Source organism: Halichoerus grypus, chromosome 5 (genome assembly GCF_964656455.1).
Source record: "Halichoerus grypus chromosome 5, mHalGry1.hap1.1, whole genome shotgun sequence".
Classification (NCBI taxonomy): domain Eukaryota; kingdom Metazoa; phylum Chordata; class Mammalia; order Carnivora; family Phocidae; genus Halichoerus; species Halichoerus grypus.
Window position 1 is genome coordinate 110526964 of NC_135716.1, and position 16102 is coordinate 110543065.

A 16102-nucleotide genomic window follows, 5' to 3' on the forward strand; every position below is an offset into this window, starting at 1 on the left:
CAATGTGACTCACTTCAAAATATGCAAGGATTATTCACTAATTTCCTTCCATGTGGCACATTTGTCACTGCCTGGTCACCCTGCGAGGAAGAGCTCTTCTTATGCCTTCCAAGTTCATGAGCCCCAAGGCAGAGACAGACGAGGTCACATGGGGAGCACACAGGGGTTTAAACTTCCTGGAAACGCTGACAACCAAGAAGTCCGCCTCCCACTCTCATTTCAGATGGGTCCTTCAGGCAAGAGGAGATTAGGGCAGCAGCTTAGCCCCCCTAAATCTACGATAGGAAATCTACAATAGAAAAAAGGGATTTTCCTCAGGCTGCCTGGTGATGACGAGGATGATGACTGGCACATTCCCCTTTAGGAAGGTTGCTGAGCCGAGGCAGGGCCTTATGCACAATCACCTGGGAGGCTAGGGAAATGTGGGTTTTGAGTCAGCTGGTCTGGGGTGGAGCAGAAATTTGACACTGAGCAGAGTTTCAGCACTTCTGACAAGCCCCCCTCAGGGATGGTGAGACTACTGTTCCCAGACCCCTGGCTGGGTAGAAGTGCTCTGAGGACGGAGTGGGGGCTGCGGGCGGGCGCCCGGGACTTCACAGTTCGTACCTGTGACCCGTCTATGTGGTTTCCTGCCATGGGGGAAGTTCAAGTGTATGGGGAGGCCCAGACTGTGATCCCTAACCCACTGGAAACTCCCACCACTGTTCAAAAGTCCAGTTCTCAAATATCTATCGAATGCCCACCAAGTACTGGGCACAGAGCTAACCCAGCTCACAATTCATGCCATTTTCAAGCACCTCAACCCAAACTCTCCTGCTCACTCTAAGAAACAGGGGTTCACGCTGGGAGGGGATGTAGGCAGTGGTGTCAGGAAGTCCAGCTGAGGGGCCTCTACATCTTAGCTATGTGAACTTGGCTGGTTACTCGGCCTCTGCTTGCTCATCTATAAAATGGGCTTCACCTGTCTGGGTTGCTGAAGTGATTGATCCAGATGATGTATGTAAAGCTCTTAGTCTAGTGCTGGTGAACATAGCTACAAATTTGAATTCAGGCTGTTTTTTCCTCCCGTAGAACCTTTGGCTCTGCCCCTCACTGCAGACACCTATACTAATTCTAGGGGCCCTGGACTGTGTCCTTACCTTTTGGTAATCTTGGTACTGTCAAGAAAACCCTTCAAAGGAGTTCCACATGGTCACCACCCAAGAGGAGTGTCCCATACCAACTGAATTGTGTGTGTATCGAGGAGGAAGGGGTTCATGTGAAGAAGGAACCAAAGAGGAAAGGACCAAGTTGATGACCTCACCTAGCCCTCCAACTTGCTCTCCCAGCCCTTGCACTTGGGTATTGAGGTGTGTGGCGAGCATCTCGTTATTGATAACGCAGTACTGCAGATCCTGCATACAGTGAACAATGTATTTAAGAAATCACTGGCAGACACAAGATTGTCTCTATCATAACATCACTTCCATGCACTTGCATTCCAAAGGGCTTTTTAAATTTAAACTGTTCATCGTGACATTTTTCTTTTTTTTTTTAAGATTTTATTTATTCATTTGAGACAAAGAGATACAGAGAGAGAGAGAGCGTGAGCAGGGAGAGAGGCAGAGGGAGAGGGAGAAGCAGGCTCCCTGCTGAGCCGGGAGCCCAATCCCAGGACCCTGGAATCGGACCTGAGCCGAAGGCAGACGCTTAACCATCTGAGCCACCCAGGCGCCCCATCGTGACATTTTTCAAGCATACACAAAAGTAAAGAAAATAGTGTGACAAACCCCAGCTTTAATAATTATCCACATTTTGGCCAGCAAAAGGTGTCCTGAGTGAAAGAGAAAGTTGTGGGATCCTGCCCTGGGATTGCACAGCCCTGGCGCTCCCCTGGGAGTGAGTTATACAACATTCATGTCTTGTCGGGAAAAAGGCTGAGAATTCTGCATCTCTTCCTTCTGAGAATGGTAATAACCCCCACCTGGCAGGGATCGACTGAGCCTGAAAAAACGGGCGGCATGGTTGGAGCCTCACAAACAGAACGTCCTTCCTTGGTTCCTGCCTGACCTCTGTACTCTCTAGTGGAAAATGAGGAAGGATCAGGCAGAGTCAAGAAGTTGCTAGGCTGGGAGCAATGAGCAAGGCTCCACTCTGAACCCTCCACCGCCTCCCTCCCTCCCGGCAGCCACCTGCCTGCTGAGGTCACCAGTGTCCTCCAGGATGGTGTGTGTCCTGTTCTGTAGAATGATGACTACTGTAAAGATAAGCACCATAAACAGCTGAGAGAAAGGGATAGTGTAATCTGCCCCCCTGGGCTGTGTGGACCCCATAGGGAGGGGGTCTGTCACATTTGTCAGTGAATCAACTTCAGCTCTGAGGTGTGGAGGAGGCCATTGTCCCCACTCAGCTACAGCAGCCTGTGAACTGATGGATCATCTCCCCCAGAGGCACATCACTGATCACTCCCATACTGTCATCGTTACTAGAGGGCTCTCCTTCTGGGAGGCTGCCGCCACCACCTCTCAGCCATGACATCCCCACACCTAGTCAGGCAGTAAGGAAAGAGGAGGGAATGTAGAATGAGAAAAATCTACATTTCGGCCCCGGCTCCGTTGTTTAATGGGTTCAGTTCTGTTGTTCTGTTATTTAATTTGCCCATGGGCAAAACCCTGAACCACATGGCCCTCTTTCAAAAAATGGGGATGATGATATTTTACCCCAGAATGATTTAAAAACCCATATAAGTATTATTAATTTTATTTATTTTCTTTTTTTTTTTGAAGATTTTATTTATTTATTTGACAGAGAGAGAGACAGCGAGAGAGGGAACACAAGCAGGGGGAGTGGGAGAGGGAGAAGCAGGCTTCTCGCGGAGCAGGGAGCCCAATGCGGGGCTCGATCCCAGGACCCTGAGATCATGACCTGGGCAAAGGCAGATGTTTAACCGACTGAGCCACCCAGGCGCCCCATTAATTTTATTTTCTTAACTGCACTGGCTTCAGGCAAAACTGTGCAAAAGGTGAAGGGTTAATTTAGCACTCTCCCCCTTATACCCAAGTCCCCCTTCTCTGCTTACCCCGGAAGCACCAGATGCTTCCAGACAGCCAATCAAGAAAACAGCCAATTAAATTAAAATTCACTAAAGGGGGGGCACCTGGGTGGCTCAGTTGGTTAAGCGACTGCCTTCGGCTCAGGTCATGATCCTGGAGTCCTGGGATCGAGTCCCACATGGGGCTCCCTGCTCGGCAGGGAGTCTGCTTCTCCCTCTGACCCTCCTCCCTCTCATGCTCTCTGTCTCTCATTCTCTCTCTCTCTCAAATAAATAAATAAAAATCTTTAAAAAAAAAAAATTCACTAAAGGGCTGGTAATTTAATCTCAGTAGAGGAAATAATCTATATTTAACAAGCGCTCACTAAGTGCTGGGCACCGAATGTATTTTGTGTGGTTCTCATAGCAGTTTTATGAGGTATGCATCTATCATCCCCATTTTACAGTTGGGGAAACTGACATAGAAGTAAGACACTTGCTAAGAATCATGTAGCTAATCAGCAAAAACTGGGATTCAAATGCAGGTATGTCTGACTCTAAAAGCAGTGCTATTTGTTTGTTTGTATCATTTTTTTTTTTTTTCAATTACTATAATCTAGTGATTCAGAGCACAAGCCTGAGCCAGATGGCCTGGGTTCAAAGCTCAGCACCTTTTCATATCGCTGTGTGACCTGGACAGGACCATGCCCTCATCCATAAAAAGGGATAAGAATAGTGCCACCTCATAAGATTATTGTTGGAATTAAAGAGTTAATAATATACATAAAGCTCTTAGAATGGTACCTGGCACATAGTAAGCGCTATGTAAATTATCATTAATTATGAAAGCAGTCAGTGCTCAAGGAAGAAATTCAAACAGTTTAGAATAACATGAAGGAAAAAGCAAAGTCCCCGCCTGCTCACCTGTCAATTTCACCTCTCAGTTTGATGGGAGAAAATTCTGGGTGGCACAGTCAGTTAAGTATCTGGCTCTTAGTTTCAGCTCAGGTTGTGATCTCAGGACCCTGAGATTGAGCCCTGCGTCTGGCTTCCCACTCAGTGCAGAGTCTGCTTAAGACTTTGTCTCCTTCGTCCTCTGCGCCTTCCCTCCAAATAAATAAATAAATCTTAAAAAAAAGAAAGAAAATTATTTCACACATTTTGTACATGTAGACACATATAAACCCACACAAATATATAAGCTTGTTTTTACATTAATGGAGCAATTTGCTTTTTTCACCTCGTGATATTTCAGATACCTTTCGGCATCAGTTCCTAAAGAATTACCTCATTCTTATCAGTTGCAGAGTGTGCGCCATAGACTCGCCGTGCTGTAATTTAGTCATCCTTCTGCAGATAAACCCTTTTTAATTTAAACCTCGATCAGTGCTGCCGTGAATATCTTCGTGCGTACAGGTGAGTATTTCTGCAGGACAGATTCCTCAAAGTAGAGCTGCCAGGCAAAGGACACATTCGGAGCCCATGTTCTATGAGGTCATCCAGTAAGGATCAGCATTGTTTTACAGAACAGAGGACTGTGGAGGGACGTTGGGGCCTAACACAAAGGAATGAGTAGCTCATCATGGAGTTTTAAGTGATAACATTGTTAGGAAGATTTTTTTTTTTTTTTTTAAGACAGAGAGCGAGTCCTACCGACATCCCACAAGCCATTCTATTAGGCTGACACCCACTTATCTGGGAAGCCAACTTTGTTATCAAAGATTGAATTAGTACATCTAAACAAGTCAGGTTTTTCTTTCAGTTTGACCCCTCCTGTGTAGCGGAGCTGGCAGGCTTCATGTTCCCTTCATTTCCTCCAACTTTCCAGGTTCCTTCTGCTGCACTGGACAATGCTGGCAAGGCTCCCCTCCACCCCAGGCTGGGGCAACCTGCAACATCTAGACTGAGCCCTTTCCCGGCATAATTCAAGATGGCAGCCAAGTGGCCATTGTACTAGGTTTTACATACATGTGTTTCCTCTTTCTTCATTTCCAGAGTGAAGCATTTCTTTTCCAAAACTCCCCCTTCTCCTTTATTTCACCAGCATCAACAGTCTGTCTCCAGTACTTTGCAGCTCTCCTTCCTCTCTGCTCCACAGCACAGGGGACCTCTGCTGAGCCAGGGCTTCTCTCGCTCTGTATCTGTGCTATGCTATCTGATGACATACTCGGCTTCCTATCTCCTCAGGCTAGTGATGCTTTCTATAAGGTAGGGCCTTATGAATTTGTTTTCTTTTCTTTTTTTTTTTTTTAAAGATTTTATTTATTTATTTGAGAGAGAGAATGAGACAGAGAGAGAGAGCATGAGAGATGGGAGGATCAGAGGGAGAAGCAGACTCCCCGCTGAGCAGGGAGTCCGATGCGGGACTCGATCCCGGGACTCCAGGATCATGACCTGAGTCGAAGGCAGTCGCTTAACCAACTGAGCCACCCAGGCGCCCCTTATGAATTTGTTTTCTAAGTGACATTTTTAAAAAAAGATTTTACTTACTTATTTCAGAGAGACAGCGAGTGGGAGAGAGAGCGGGGCAGGGAGGGGCTGAGGGAGAGAGAGAAGCAGACTCCCCACTGAGCAGGGAGCCCGACTCGGGGCTCAATCCCAGGACTCCAGGATCATGACCTGAGCCGAAGGCAGATGCTTAACCAACTGAGCCCCCCAGGTGCCCCAAAGTGACATTTTTTTTTTAAGATTTTATTTACTTATTTGAGAGAGAGAGAGAGCACGGAACAGAGGGGAGGGGCAGAGGAAGAGGGAGAAGCAGGCGCCCCACTGAGCAGGGAGCCTGATGTGGGACTCGATCCCAGGACCCTGGGATCATGACCTGAGCGGAAGGCAGACGCTTAACCGATTGAGCCACCCAGGTGCCCCTCTAAGTGACATTTTTAATGGTAAAAATAATACATGTTTCCTGGGAAAGAAAAACCTGAAAAGGAGAGCTTTGTAAATGTGGAAATTCAAACAATCTGGAATTCCATAATTATCCAGAGATATTTTGGTGTATTCTCTTTCAGTTGTTAAATTGAGAAGCTTATTCATGCAAAGCTGGTCATTAAATTAAGAAAGTAACTGGGGAACACGTGTCCAGGGTTTGGTGATGAGGCAAGTCCCCAAACGGGTAGTTCAAATGTAGACCATCAGGTCGAGGCGTAGCTTGTATAGAGAATGAGCCTCTGTATTCAAGAACTGCATCTCTTTTTTTGCTCACTCACTCATGCGGTAAGTATTTGAGGGTCTTTCCAGCCATGGACCTCCTACAGTGACTTCTCTAGCCAATCTAACTGAGTTGGCAGCCATCACACAGACCTTTTGGAAGCTGAGTTGACTTCCCTACTGACCTACAAATGGATAGAAAAGTGGGAGTAGAAATTCCAAAAGGGAAAAATAAATGGCCACTGAACATGAAAAGATGAGCAGCCTCACTTATTATAAGAGAAATGCAAATTAAAATTGCACTAAAATTCACATTTTACTTAGAAGGTTGACAAAAATTTACAAGTTTAATATAGATCTTCTGCTCAGCATGTGGGGAAAATAGACATTTTCTTATATTGCTGGGAGGTATAAATTGGCACAGTCCCAATGGAAGGCAATTTGGCACCATTTATTGGAATTACAAAAGCATATACCCTTTGACTCAGGAATTTTACCCCTGGAAATTTATTTTATGGATATACTTAGACACACCAATGGCATATATACAAGATTATTCATTGCAGTATTGTTTGTAATAGGAAAGGATTGGAAATAACTTAAATGTCCATGAGTAGGGCACTGATGGAATAAATTATAGCACATCTCTTCAAAGGAGTACAATGCACTACTATGAGAAAATCTCCAAGATATACTGTTAAGTGGAAAAAAAAAAGCAAAGTGTAGAACTGTGGGTATAGTATGTTACTTCCTGTGTAGGGGCTGGGGATAACACACACACACACTTAAAGAAACTCTGCTAAGGCATACGTGATGTTAATAGCAGTTTTGACTATGGTGGGAGGGGGACTGGGCAGATGGGAGACAGAGTCGGGAAGGGCACTTTTCATTGTATACCACTATATTTCTCGATATTACCTAATCAGAAAATTATGGTTGACCCTTGAGCAATGCAGGGTTTAGGGGCACTGACAGTGCAGTTGAAAATTTAGTTTATGTAACTTTTTACTTTCCAAAAACTTAGCTACTAATAACCTCTGGTTGACCAGAAGCCTTACCTTACACAGACAGTTAACACATATTTTGTATGTTACATGTATTATATACTGTATTGTTACAATAAAGTAAGTCAGAGAAAATAAAATGTTACTGAGAAAATCCTGAAGAAGAGAGCATACATTTACAGTACTGTCCTCTATCAAAAAAAAAAAAAAAAATCCTCATATAAGTGGACCTGCGCAGTTCAAACCCATGTTGCTCAAGGGTCAACTGTATATCAAAAATACTACTATCCGTCCATTAATGAATTGAGCACCTACTATGAGCTAGGTACTGGGGATACAAGTGTGAAAGTAGTTGTGTGGTGGAAAGACCACTGGACTTCAAGTTAAAACACCTGATTCAAATTCTGACTCTGCCTCTCACTATGGATGAGGCACATGGTAGGCATGCAACAAATATTTGTTGAATGGATTTATGGTTGACATTACTTAACCTTTCCGAGTCTATTTTCTCCCATATAAATGGGGCTAAAGATGCTTCCTATCTCGCAGGGGTGTTGTGAACACATAGAATGTGTCAGGAATTAGAGTATAGTTAATGATAACTACTATATGCCAGGCACTTTCACATTCGTTATTTCCTTGACTCCTCACATGTGTTCACTCACTCACTCACTCATGAGGAAATGGAGGGACTGAGAGAAACAGTGACTTGCCCAAGGCCTCTCTACATGTGAGTTGTCTAGTCTTTCTTTATTGCTACCTCCCTATCATGCTCCACAAAGTAGAAACTTTAGGGGCGCCTGGGTGGCTCAGTCATTAAGCGTCTGCCTTTGGCTCAGGTCATGATCCCAGGGTCCTGGGATCGAGCCCCGCATCGGGCTCCTTGCTTGGCGGGAAGCCTGCTTCTCCCTCTCCCACTCCCCCTGCTTGTGTTCCTGCTCTCACTATCTCTCTCTCTGTCAAATAAATAAATAAAATATTTAAAAAAAAAAAGTAGAAACTTTACATATAGTAGGTGCCTAGGGAATTTTGAAAATCAAGAAAATCCAATATAGGTTTTATCACTGTTTTCAGTGACACTTCAGAGCAGAAGAAAGTAAGTGTATTTCTGATAATTCAGTTGAGATACATACCAGCTGGTCTGACATTCACTGCACTAAACATTTCGGGAAAATTCAACAAAAATAAAAAGTGTGTGCTTCTCATGAGGTAGGGAAGATCAAAACCAACCCACAAAAACACCTATGAGGAAAATGTAGAAACTCATTCTTAAAGATGTTGTACTTAGAATCTTACAGACTTGCCAATAATTCTTTCTTAAAGGGATGAAAATGACATAACATATACCCAACATAGGGGTGCCTGGGTGGCTCAGTCGGTTAAGCTTTCGATTCTTGATTTCAGCTCAGGTCATGACCTCAGGGTGGTGAGATTGAGCCCCAGGTCTGTCCTGGGCATGGAGCATGCTTGAGTTTCTCTCTCCTCCCTCTGCCCCTACCCCCTCTAAAAAAAATACCCAACATGGCACAATTTTTAAAACATTTTTATTGGAGTAGAACATGCGAGGAGAGCAATGCACAAACCAATTAGTTTTTATAAAATGAAGGACAGTTAATTTTTATAAAATAGACACATCTATATAACCAGCACCTGGATCAAGAAACAGAATATTACCAGCATCTGGAGCCCCCTCTGGGCTCCCTTTCCATCACTACCCAACCTAACCCTCAAGATAACCCACTCAAGATAACCACTATCCCTCAAGATAACCCAACCCTCAAGATAACCACTATCTTTACCTTTAACAACATAGATATGTTTTGACTGTTTTTGGAATTCACATAAATAGAAGTATGTAGTATGTATCCTTTTGTGTTCAGCTTCTTTCACTAACATCCTATTTGTGAGAGTCATGATCTTGTTGGGTATAGAAGTAGTTGTTATTACTGTATATTATTACCCAGAGCTTATATCTCTCCCACTGAAGGACATTTCGGTGGTTTCTTTGGGGCTGTTATAAAGAGAGATGCTATAAACGTTTTTGAACGTGTCTTTGGTGAATATGTACACACATCTCTGTTGAGTAGACAAGATACCTAGGGACGGATTTGCTGGGTCACAGGCTACATGTTAATTTAGCCAAACAGGTCTGTAAAGTGTTATTTGAAGTTCTCCAATTTTATCCATTCTGGTGGGTGTAAAGTGAGACGTTGCAACTTCAGTTTTCATTTCTGGGATGATTAGTAATTGAGAAACTTTTCATATGTTTCTCGTTTTGTTTTGAGAAATGCCTGTTTATCCCCTTTTGAGAAATGCTGTTCAAATATTCTCCCCATTTTCAGTCAGATACTCTGCCCTTTTCTTGCTGGTCTGTAAGCATTCTTTATAGATCCTGTGTACAAGTCCTTTATTGGATACATGTGTTGCAATGATCTTTTCTCCCTTTGTGGCTTGACTTTTCACTAGGTGTCTTCTGAGGAATAGTTCTTAATTTTAATGTTGTCCAATGATCAGTTTTTTCCTTTATAGTTAGTACTGTATGTGTTTAAGGAGTCTTTGCCTACCTCGAGGTCGTGACGATGTTTTTTTGATTTTTACTTCGAATAGTTTTATTGTTTTCTCTTGCACATTTAGATTTAAAATCCATCTGGAATTGACTATTTTTGACATGGTATGAGGTTGGGGTCAAGATTCTTCCTTTTCCTGCCTGTGGGTATCAGTTGATCCAGCATCACTTCCTGAAAAGACATACCGTCTTCTCTCAATGCCTCAGGGTAGCATCTCTGACATAAATTGGGACCATTTAATGTAGATCAGCTTCTGGACTCTCTATTCTATTGGTCAGTTTGTCTATCCTTGTTGCCAATTACTATGTCTGTAGCTTTATAATGGGTCTTGATACCTGATAGTGTGAGACCTCCAGTTGGCTCCATTTTTTACCCCACTAAATCCTACCTAGTACTGAAATGCCAATTCCATTTCCCACTTTGCTTTCAGTTTGTCCAGGTGGCTGTGACTGATTTGCCTGTTCCATGGTTTGGTTATTTGTGGTTACCTGGATCTTTGTCTCATCAAAGCCCTTTAAACTGCAAGCCAGCCAGGTGTCTGCAGACAGCAAAGCAGATCTGCTAGATAATTACCTAACGCGGGGAAGGGGGAGGAGTGGAATAGGTAGGGTTGTCCCTCAGGAGGGGTACAGCGAGCAAGTGGCCAATCTACACTTCAAGGCTGGTGTTTTGGGGAGATACGAGGAGAACCAAACTCTAGAACCCAGCAGAGGAGGGCAAGGCAGGTCACGCCATGTAAATGTCGCGGGGGGTTCCGCGAGGCCGCGCGAATCGGCTCGCCGGGGTGGGGCCGCGGCGCCGCAAATCACCAGTTGAGGGCTGGAGCGCGCGCCTCGGGCTCAGAGCCGCGCCTGTAGCCGCCGGGGCGGGAGCCGGAGCCGCGGGAGCCGCCGGAGCAGCCCGGCGCACGGGTGAGCCGCGCTCACGGGGCTTCTCTGCGAGCGCGCCCCGCCGACCATGAGCGGCCCGTGCCCCCGGAGCAGCCGCGGCCTGGGGGGCCGCCGAGCGGCGCCTCTGAGCCCCTAGCCGGAGAACCCGGGCACCGAGCGCCGCGCGGGGAGGTGAGTGTCTGCCGCGCGTCCCGCGGGGCTGCTGCTCGTCCCGGGGCGCCTCGGCCTCCCCACTCCTCTGGGAGGACGGGCTGGGAAGTTTGTTGGAGAAAGTTAGGATAGGGGGAAAGTTGAGCCAGCGCTCCCCCTGCCCCCAGCAGAGTTGGCGTTTAGGGGCGGGAGTGGCTGAAGTGCGGACGCCGCTTGTGCCCTCGGGGCCCTCGGAACTGGCTGATACCCCCCAGACGTGGCCCGCGGCGGGAGCCGCTCAGCGTCCAGCGGTGAGCATCTCTGCTCCTTGTTCTCGAGCGACATCTTCCTGGGCGCTGGTCTCTCCCGACCCCCACCCCCACCCCCCGCGCGTCCCGGCTGCTCGGCCCACCGCCCTTGCTCGGCTCGTCGCGTCCTTCTTTGCGGGGGTCGGGGGGCGCGGGGGCCTAGGGGCTCCGCTGGAAGCCCGGGGCTTGGAGGAGGCGAGTTTCTCCACTAATCTCTTGGAAACTTTGCAAAGAAAGCGAAGGAGCCTGCCCAGTAACTGTTGACAACATCCCCCTCCCTCCCTGCCTTTGTTGAGAAAGAATGAATAGTTGGTTGTGTCGCTCCCTCTGCGTCGGGGAGGGGAGGGGAGGGGAGGTGAAGAGAGGCACGGTGGACGCGACTGGAAGACGTTCGATCTCAGCCCCTTTCCCTAGCGGCAGCGGCTGCCACCACTTTAAAAGTTTGATCAGGTGTAGACGCTTGTCTGGGAGCGGTCGAGTGGGCTCCGAAGCAGCTGGGCAACACGGTGGTTCGTGGCTGGGGTGGAAAACTCTGATTTTGGTATTAACTGCCTTGAAGAAAGGTGCGAAGGGGCAAGAGCGTTTGCCTAACCTCGCCTGTGCTTTCGCCCAAAGCCATTGGCTGGGATAGAGAGTGGAGCCAGGCGTTCAGAGATTTCTTTTAAACCTTGACTCTTATCTCCCAAGGCTACACAGATCTGTCCAAGGAAAATACATTGGCGGAGGGAAGGTCAGTTTGAGAGCGGATAATCTCCCTGCACGTTGCCAAGGACAGAGGCGGGAGGAAGGGGAGGCCTCGGTGCTGGGAGAGGGGGGGTTCAGCAGAGCATCCGTGCTTAGTGGAGAAGCCACAGGCCAAGCGGTTGTATGGGGGTGTGCAGGGGAGTGTATGGAGTATAATGTAAAAGGCTTGCCATGCCAGGGGCTCCCTCACCTTCTGACTCCAGCTTTCTCTAAACCTGCTGAGAAGCCTGGCATTTCCAGATGACTAACCAAGATTTCAATCTCCTATTCATATAGAAAGGACTGCTTGTCAAATGAATGCTAAGCTTAAGAACTTTATCATGTAAATTCTATGCTGTGTTGCTTGAAATACAATCCATGGAAGAATTCATACTTCAATCACTTGGCTAGACTTCATAAATTTACTTCGAAATTAGGGATACTCTTAATTTCTACACTGAAGAAAAACTTCATTCTAAGTGCATAAGCCAAGTTTTAATGTGTGGCGGTTCCGTCTTCTCTTCCTGTCTGACTCTGCAGAGAGGTTATAAAACTACATATCCAAATGAAAAATTCTCTGTTGGGGTCATAATTGGGCAGCTGAGGCAGTTACATTTCCAGAGTTTCAAATAAGACAAAGTTTTTAATGCCCACATTAGGTGACCATCTGTAAGTTTAACTTGGAAATAGCTCATTTTAGAAATAAACTGGAAAAATCCAAACAAGTGGCCTGCCTGTCTCTGCCTTGACTCGCACGTGCTCATGCGTTTCTTGGGGACACCTGTGCAGAGTGAGCGGGTTGGGCCACTCTTACCGAGCACTTCGAAGCACAGCACGTGAGTAGGGTCAGGAAGGTAGCACAGAGGTTGGGAGTTTGTCAGGCTCACTCTTGTCCCTATTGAGATTTCAGCTCTTTGACCATTCACAAAGGTCTCATATCTTCATGTCAAGATACAGAATCTTTGACCTTTGTATATATTCCAAGGTCTGGCATTAGACTGAATCAGGACACCGTGTCTGTTTACCTGCATGGTGGAGAGAGGTGACGTCAGGTGGCCAAAGTCTCACCTGGGCTTTTCTTTTAAAGACTGCATATAGGCTCTCTCAGTGTGCCTCTATGTGTCTGTGGCTCTGAGTTAAAACATTCACCTCCCCATCCTTCCTGGCTGCAGTCTTTCCCAGAAGCAGTGACTTCTTTTGTGAGCTTTGTACTAGGGATACGATGACTAGCAAGACAGACCTGGTCCCTGACCTGCTGAGAGGAGACCTGCTATTTATTGAGTGCTTGCCGTATGTCAAGGGCTTTCCATACACAGTCGCATTTACTTTTCAGGGCAACCCCACAAAAGAGGTATTTTTTAATCCATTTTTACAAATGAGAAAGTGTCAGAGAGGTTGAGTAACTTGTTCCAGGCCACACAGCTAGGAAGTAAATGGCAGAGTAGGGATTTGACCCTGTGAATGTCTTACTTCAAAGCCTAGGTTCTGAATCATACCATGTTTGATTAAAAAAAAAAAAAATCACATAGTACATAAGAAGTACGTAATGGCTAGGAACATTGAGACAGAAGCATCTCCAAGTAGAGAAAACATGGGAGCCAGGAAGTGGAGATTTGGGGTTAGTCTTCACCATGCTTTTCCAACTACATATGCCCACCTCATGACCTTCGATTTGCCCAGTCCCCTGCCTGGAACTCTGTTCCCATCTTCTCTTGACTGGTTCTCTTTTTTCAGGAACCTTTTCAGAGAAGCCCTCCCACACTACCCTAATCTAAACTAGCTCTCTGTCCCAACCAGTATGTTCTATCATTTCATCCTGGTTTGTTGTTCTTTAGGACACTGATGCTGGAATATTATCTGGTTTGTTTTCTTGTCTGTGTTGACTGGAACCACCCCCCAAACTCTCCCCTACCATCCTACCCCATCACAACTTAGGCTTCATGAGAGCAGGACCTTGTCAAGTTTATTATGTCCTCATCCCCAGTACATTGTAAGCCCTCAGACAATATATATTGAGTGAATGAGCATTTACTTCCTTTCTCTGGGTTTGATTCTCTGAGATCCTACCTATATATAACACTCTGAGATTCTGCCTTGTGGAGTAAAATGTGGTTAAGTGGCTTTGCTCTCAAAAATGAAAGGTACTTGGGGCACCTGGGTGACTCAGTCGGTTAAGTGTCTGCCTTTGGCTCAGTTCGTGATCCTGGGTCCTGGGATCGAGCCCTGGAGCCCCAAGTTGGGCTCCTTGCTCCTTGGGGAGTCTGCTTCTCCCTCTCCCCACCCCTCACTCGTGCTCTCCCTCTCTCTCAAATAAATAAAATCTTCAAAAGAAAATGAAAGATACTTACCCTGAACCTAGATTCCAACTACACACCATGTACTTCTATCCCTTGGATTTGCCTTAGGTTTCTAGAGTATGGAAAAAATAAAAGCAAATAAAGCTCAAGTAGGAAATACAGGGACTACCCTGTAGTAAGGTTGTAAATGAGTTTCTTCCACCTATGGTTCCCCTTCTACCCCATGCCCCACTTTCAGCTGTATTTTTTAGGAGTTCTGTCTCTGATCTGCACCTACCTCTGCCACTCTTAGGCTGATTCAAGCTTGACATAGGGCCCAGGTGAGCCAGTCTTCCAAGTGAGTACACATAGGGCAAGCCTGGATTTTAATGGGGGAAGAGTCCCAATTTAGGGGCAGTGGGTTGTAGAGGGGAGCCCGACTTACATATTTCCAATTTGTCTGCAGCTGAGACTTCTCTGGAGGTTTCAGCTTGAATAATCTTCTCCCTCCAGTTATTAACCTCTGCTTCACATCATTCAGCTCAGCATCGCATCCGCAGGGAAGCCTTTTCTGGCCACTAGCTGGGTCTAGACCCTGGGCCCCACTCTGTATGCTCCAGTAGCACTGGGAATCACCAGCACATGGTCTGTCTGCTTCCACCACAGAGTAGTAACCTCGTGAGTACTGTTGTTTGACACTGTCCCCAATACCAGTCACAGTGCCCCACCATGTAGGAGGCCTTACATACATGTGTGGTGAAGAGAAGAATGAATTGATGCTTCTATTTACTGACCCCTCCTCATTGTCATTCTGTTCTTTTCCTCGGGTAGCCAAATCTGAGTGTAAGTTGCTCGGTACCAAAGAGACTTGCTTATCCGGTGGTCCTCATCCCTGGCTCCACTTTGGACAGTACTGGTGGCTTTCAAAAGATCGATGCCAGAGTTGTACCCACCAAGGTTCTGGTTTCGCTGGGTGTCGGCATTTTATTTATTGAGAAAGAGAGAGCAAGCGAGCATAAGCAGGGGGAGGAGTAGAGAGACAAGCCGACTCCAGGCTGAGCGCAGAGCCAGATGCCGGGCTCGATCCCACAACCCTGAGATCATGACCTGAGCCGAAATCAAGAGTCAGACGCTTAACCGACTGAGCCACCCAGGCGCCCCAGGTGCCAGGATTTTAAAAGCTTCCCAGAGGATTCTTACATGCAACCAGCTTGAGGACTGCCCCCCCTCCTTTCCCCCCCCCCTTCAGGTGCAGCCATGGTGAGAGAGAGCAGGGATATAATTCATGGATATTGTATGGTTCCTGACAGTTTAAGAGGTACCTTCACATCTGTTATCACAGCTGATAATAACAAGCTAAGGGATCTACTCTCTGGTTTAAATATTCCCTTTATGTTGATGATTCTTAAAAATCTACATCCTGTCCTGGCTCCTAAGTGAACATACCAGTATCTTACCTCCTAGACTGAACTGCCCCATTGGCTCCTCACACTCCCCAGCTCAGTGGCCAGCTTGTCAGCCTCCCTCCCCCAGGAGTCCTCTTCTTTACCACTCAGCATGTTACAGCATCCTACTGTCCTCCCGTGGGTGTGGCCTCGAGTTCCTCCTTTTTCCCTCTGTCCCTCCTTTGCCTGGCCGCTGCCCGAGGACAGAGTTCGAAATCCTTCCTCGCTGGCTTGTGGCCAACAGCTTGACTGGCCGGCCTGCCTCCCTTCTTTCCAGAAGTACCAGAGTTACCTACCTGGGCACAGACTGGCTTCTATCGCTCCCTTCCAGATCTTCTCTAGCACCTACAGTCCAGTCCAGACCCCTCGACACAGTTTTAAGACTTCATGATACAGTCCTAAGCTGGGCTTCTAGGAAATGCTTCTTGACGTCTCCATGCGAGCCACACAGCCCAGCTTGTAGTTCGTGAGCCCTTGGAGGCACCTCCTTGCCTCTCTGTATCTGCCATGCTAGCATCCTCTCAGAAGGCTTTTCCGTACAATTCTCGACCTTTCAAAATCCCTCCAAAATGCTTCGTCTCCGGCATCGCCCTCTCTGAG

At 46.7% G+C, this 16102-nt stretch overlaps 1 protein-coding gene across 2 annotated transcripts in view; it reads left to right on the forward strand.

Moving 5' to 3' along the window:
• Positions 1 to 16102, forward strand: part of BCAR3 (BCAR3 adaptor protein, NSP family member) — a 238749-nt gene that overhangs the window by 117585 nt on the left and 105062 nt on the right. Inside the window, exon 1 of one of the 2 annotated variants that reach the window (XM_036118099.2) lies at positions 10542 to 10792. The exons of the other annotated variant lie outside the window; for it this stretch is intronic. The gene's annotated coding sequence lies outside the window, so the exon portion shown is untranslated. Of the gene's footprint in view, positions 1 to 10541; positions 10793 to 16102 lie in introns of those variants that run through there. 2 annotated transcript variants of the gene reach the window in all.